The 5,099-nt window shown below is 39.3% G+C and overlaps 1 long non-coding RNA gene across 1 annotated transcript; it reads right to left on the bottom strand.

The window, feature by feature from the left end:
* Nucleotides 1–103: 103 nt before the first annotated feature.
* On the bottom strand, nucleotides 104–2,453 carry LOC123966887. Its single transcript, XR_006824097.1, has 3 exons — nucleotides 2,272–2,453; nucleotides 1,893–1,937; nucleotides 104–839 (listed from the first exon to the last, which is right to left on the bottom strand). It is a non-coding gene; the product is annotated as an uncharacterized LOC123966887 (long non-coding RNA).
* Between the last annotated feature and the right edge of the window lie 2,646 nt (nucleotides 2,454–5,099).

The raw sequence follows: 5,099 nt of genomic DNA, 5'->3' as shown, positions 1-5,099 counted from the left end.
CTGAAAGTGAGCGAGGTTGTTGTAAGTGTGGCAGTAAATGATCAGTGTGGGTCAAAGTGTGTTCATAAATAAATGCTGCTGGAAAATTAAGGCAATTAGCACTAGCTAACATCTCCCTGTGCTCCAGACTCTGGGAGCTGAGCAGGACAGGGCGGAGTCACTGACTACACACACAGGTTTTTAAGGGGAAAGTACATAAACACACACACTGGGGGACATTTTAACAGGAAATAAAACAACTAAATAACTGAAATGGTAAAATTACAGCCGTTAGAACTCGGAATTTGGGTTTCAATTACTTCAATTAGACGTCCAGCCCTAGAGGGGAGACATCATGAAAAACTCCCCTTTTCTCTCCCCATTTGGGTATCAAACTGTGAAATAAGACAACCCAGACAGATTTTTGTGGGTTGCCTAGATCACAAAACATGTGCTTCAACAAGCCATTCAGATTTGGTTCTCCTTCCTATGTCACATGCAGGCTTATTAGAATATAAGATAAAATAAGATACAACTTTATTAAACCACCGCCTTCCCCATCTGAGTATCCCCACTCAAGGTTAAGTACCATCTTTGCAAAGCAGTGGCATATTTTTCTCGCAAGCCAATCAGAGCAGACTGGGCTTTTTCAGGATGGGGGCTTTAATGAGACAGGTGCTAAAATGGAGCGTTTCAAAAAGAGGGTAAATACAGATTTACCATGGTTAATGCCTCTCTGGCCATGGCACGTTCTTTGCAGCCACCTCCACGGTCAGAGGCCAGGTTGAACCAGCGGATGGCGTGCTGGTTAATTTCGTTGTCCGATGCGCTGCTAGCAGCTTGGTTCTTCCGTACAGCCTCTGTTAAGAGAGAAAGTCAATTGGTTGATGAGCTGTCATTAACAGACATTTTGAAAAAATTACCTGTAAGCCAAGCTAATAACCAACTTTTTTGAGAAATGCTTTAGAGGGTTGAAAAAAGTACTCAATGCCCATGTTTACTATTGTTGGTGTGGCAGTAGACCTAATTTTCTATAGCATTTAATTTAGTAACTCAAAACAAATAGAATTTCACTCATGAATAACTAATTATTAAAAAATCATACTGATTATGAACTGAACAATTATCAAATCACATCTGGATTGTATTGGATCAGCCTTAAATAAGTGCATCTTATCATTACAAATTTATCTGTGTGGATTCTGTATCAGGTCATGGAAAGGCATTGGCGGGTACCAACATTTCCCCAGTATCTCCAGGCAGAGGACATTTAGGGGAATCACGTTTAGTAAAAAAGTAAATAAGTAAAAGCTCTCAATTCAACTCCATGTAAAACATTACAGCAAACAAGCTTCTCGTGCTTTTATTTTGCTGGCAAATCTACAAAGAGGAAGTGATTATGTGAGTAACCGGTGCTGTCATGACTGAGATCTATTTCACCACCGCTATCAAAGTATTTTTTATTTTTTTTATTTTTTGGCTTTAAAGTTACATCCCTGATATATTAAAATATACTATTTAAATATATTTTACATAAAAAATCGTTCTCATCTACTAGTCACCTCCACATATAATACGTATACTAAAATACTTACTGATCAACAGAGTTCTTGTTAGCATTTCTTTAAAATATTTCTTTTCTCTTTTCTTTGCTCCTCAACCATATTACCGTGGTGTGATTTCATACAAAGTCAATGAAAAGACACGGAGAGATGCGATTTCCCGCCCATAGACCTTATTTGTCATAATGAATTTACGTTTTGATTAATAGATGAAAATTCCAACTTCTTTAGATGGCTTTGATTTTTTAAACACTTAACTTACCTATCATAACTTTATAACGTTATGCTTAAATATAGCCAAGATTTGAAAATCAAATCAAAGCCAAAAATACTTAAATTAACTTAAATTACCCTATAATCCCGGGCTCTCAGCCAGGGGTGAAGAAAAGATTGAACCTAAAAAGGAGACAGGTGCTGTCAATTGGTGCTGTTGGAAACTAACGTTACAACATCGTTGTAAGTTAACTAATGTTAAACAGCATTAATGTTTTATGCTAGCTGCACACAAAGTTGTTTATTAATGCTAGCTAGCTTAGCTATCCGTTCATTCAGTTAATTTAGCTAGCCCAGCTAAAAAGCTAACGTTAGCCAATGCCTCTTCAACAGTTTTAGCTATTTTAAGAAGTTAAAACCCGGTCAAAACATTCCGATGTGATGATGTTAACAAGCATTACACCACTATTAAAAACAATCTCACTAAACTGTTTGACTGTAACATCGTTCAACTTACCGTTATAAACTCATTCCCCAAAGCTTCCAGTCCGAACTGATCCAAAGAAAGAAACAGTTCGCGCGCTCGTTCCGACGGCCCCGGGCCAGAACAACTACGATTCCACTGACTGACTTCTGCTCCGGTATGAACCGGTTCGAAAGAAAAAAAAAAAGAAACAATTCGTTCCGACGAGTCCGGGCCAGAACTATTATGATTCCACCGACTGATGGATGCTCACGCCCACTCCTGAGTGACTACATGCGGGCCGTATCTGGAACGGGGCAGTAAAACGGGCGTGACTGTTACACGGATCTGCCGGTTTGGAGGCGGATCCGGCCCAGAGTCAGCTGCTATCTGGGTCCCTCCAATGCAAAAAGATGTCTTATGGGAATTTTGCTTCTTTTGAATATGTGGCTCTTCAGCTGAATTCCTCTTCTGAAGCTATTTTTCTAAATATCTACAGGCCCCCTAAATACTGTGCAAACTTTTTTGATGACTTTGGTGAACTGCTGTCTATAATCTGTATTGACTTTGACTGTGTAGTTATAGTTGGTGATTTTAACATCCATGTTGACAACCCCCAGGACAGAAGGACTAAAGAACTGTCTTGTGTTCTTGATAATTATGGACTGACTCAACATGTGACAGAGCCCACACACAATAAGGGGCGCACTTTGGACTTGGTCATCTCCAAGGGTCTGAACATTTCCAAGGTGGTGACTGATGTTGCTCTCTCTAATCATTCCTGTGTTTTCTTTGAGAGTGCTATCTGCACACAAATGTACAAACAGGTAATCACAAAACCGCATATATATATATATATATAATTTATTGAGGCTTTCTCCTCGACACCCGCCCTCTCACAGGTCTCAGTGAATGAACTTGTAGATAATTTCAGTTCCAAAATTACAAATGTTATTGATGCCATACACCAGCCAAGGTGAAGGTGGTCTCTGGTAAGCGAAGATCTCCATGGAGAAATACCACGCTGGTTAGAACTCAAAAGAGAGTGTCGAAAAGCTGAACGCAGGTGGCGGAAAACAAATCTCCAGGTTCATTATGACATCTATAAAGAGAGACTTAACATTTATAACTTAGAACTGAGAAATGTAAGGCGGTACTTCTTCTCTGACATCATCACCAAAAACACTAATAATGCACGTGTCCTGTTTGCTACTGTCGACAGGCTAACCAACCCTCCTGTGTCTGTGGCCTCTGACCTTCTATCCACCAGGGCCTGCAATGAAATTGCTTCCTTCTTCACAGACAAAATTCAAACAATTAGACAAACAATCAGTGCCTCCATGTCAGTAACAGGATATGTCTTGTCCCTGTGTCCACTTAAAAACAATTTATATAGCATGAGACAATTTGATTCTATTAACCATAAAAACCTGGAGAACATAATACAACATCTGAAATCCTCCTCATGCTGCCTTGATATTCTGCCAACAGGTTTTTTTCAAATATATTTCTTAATGCATGGCCTCAGATCTACTACAAATTGTCAACATGTCTCTCCTCAGGTATTTTCCCACAGGCCCTGAAACTGCAGTCATTAAGCCACTCTTAAAAAAGAGCAATCTAGTCAGGTCACTAATGAGCAATTATAGGCCCATATCAAATCTCCCATTTTTAAGTCAAATCATTGAAAAGGCTGTTTTTCAACAGCTTAATGCTTTCTTGGCACTAAATAACTGTTTTGATGTCTTCCAATCAGAATTTCAACCACACCACAGCACTGAGACGGCTCTTGTTAAGGTCTTCAATGACATTCATTTAAACACTGACATTGGCAAAATGTCAGTCTTAGTATTATTGGATCTCAGTGCTACATTCGACACGGTTGACCACAACATATTACTAGACAGACTTGAAAACTGGGTTGGATTTCTGGCACAGTACTAAACTCGTTTAAATCCTACTTAAAGGACAGAGATTACTTTGTGTCTATAGGTAATCACACATTTGAGCTACCAAAAATGACATGTGGAGTTCCCCAAGGCTCCATTCTGGGGCCTCTTTTGTTTAACATTTGCATGCTTCCACTTGCTCAGATTATGAAAAACAACAAAATATGTTACCATAAATATGAAGATGACACACATATTTATATAACCATTTCACCAGGGGACTATGATCTCATACAAGCAATGAGTAAATGTATTGAGCAGGTCAACAATTGGATGTACCAGAATTTTCTTCAATTAAGCAAAGATAAAACTGAAGTTATTGTTTTTGGAGCCAAGGAAGAACGATTGAAAGTCAGTGCTCAGCTTCAATCTGTAATGTTAAGAACCAAAAATCAAGCCAGAAATCTTGTAGTCATGGACTCAGACCTGAATTTGAGGAGCCACATTAAGACAATTTCAAAGTCAGCCTACTATCACCTGAAGAATATATTAAGGATTAAAGGACTTATGTCTCAGCAAGACCTGGAAAAACTTATCCATGCATTTATCTTCAGTCGACTCGACTACTGTAATGGTGTCTTTACAGGGCTCCCTAAGAAATCCATCCGACAGTTGCAGCTGATTCAGAACGCTGCTGCTCGAGTCCTCACTAAGACCAAAAAGGTGGATCACATCACTCCAGTTCTGAGGTCTTTACATTGGCTTCCTGTATGTCAAAGAATTGATTTCAAAATCCTGCTGTTAGTTTATAAAGCACTAAATGGTTTAGGGCCAAAATACATTTCTGATCTTCTGCTTCGTTATGAACCATCCAGACCTCTCCGGTTGTCTGGGGCAGGTCTGCTTTCTGTCCCCAGAGTCAAATCTAAACAAGGAGAGCAGCGTTCAGTTATTATGCTCCGTATATCTGGAACAAACTCCCAGATAACTGCA

The sequence above is a fragment of the Micropterus dolomieu genome, unplaced genomic scaffold (assembly GCF_021292245.1).
Source record: "Micropterus dolomieu isolate WLL.071019.BEF.003 ecotype Adirondacks unplaced genomic scaffold, ASM2129224v1 contig_14490, whole genome shotgun sequence".
In the NCBI taxonomy this organism is placed as follows: Eukaryota; Metazoa; Chordata; class Actinopteri; order Centrarchiformes; family Centrarchidae; genus Micropterus; species Micropterus dolomieu.
This window is presented reverse-complemented; position numbering and strand designations above follow the sequence as displayed.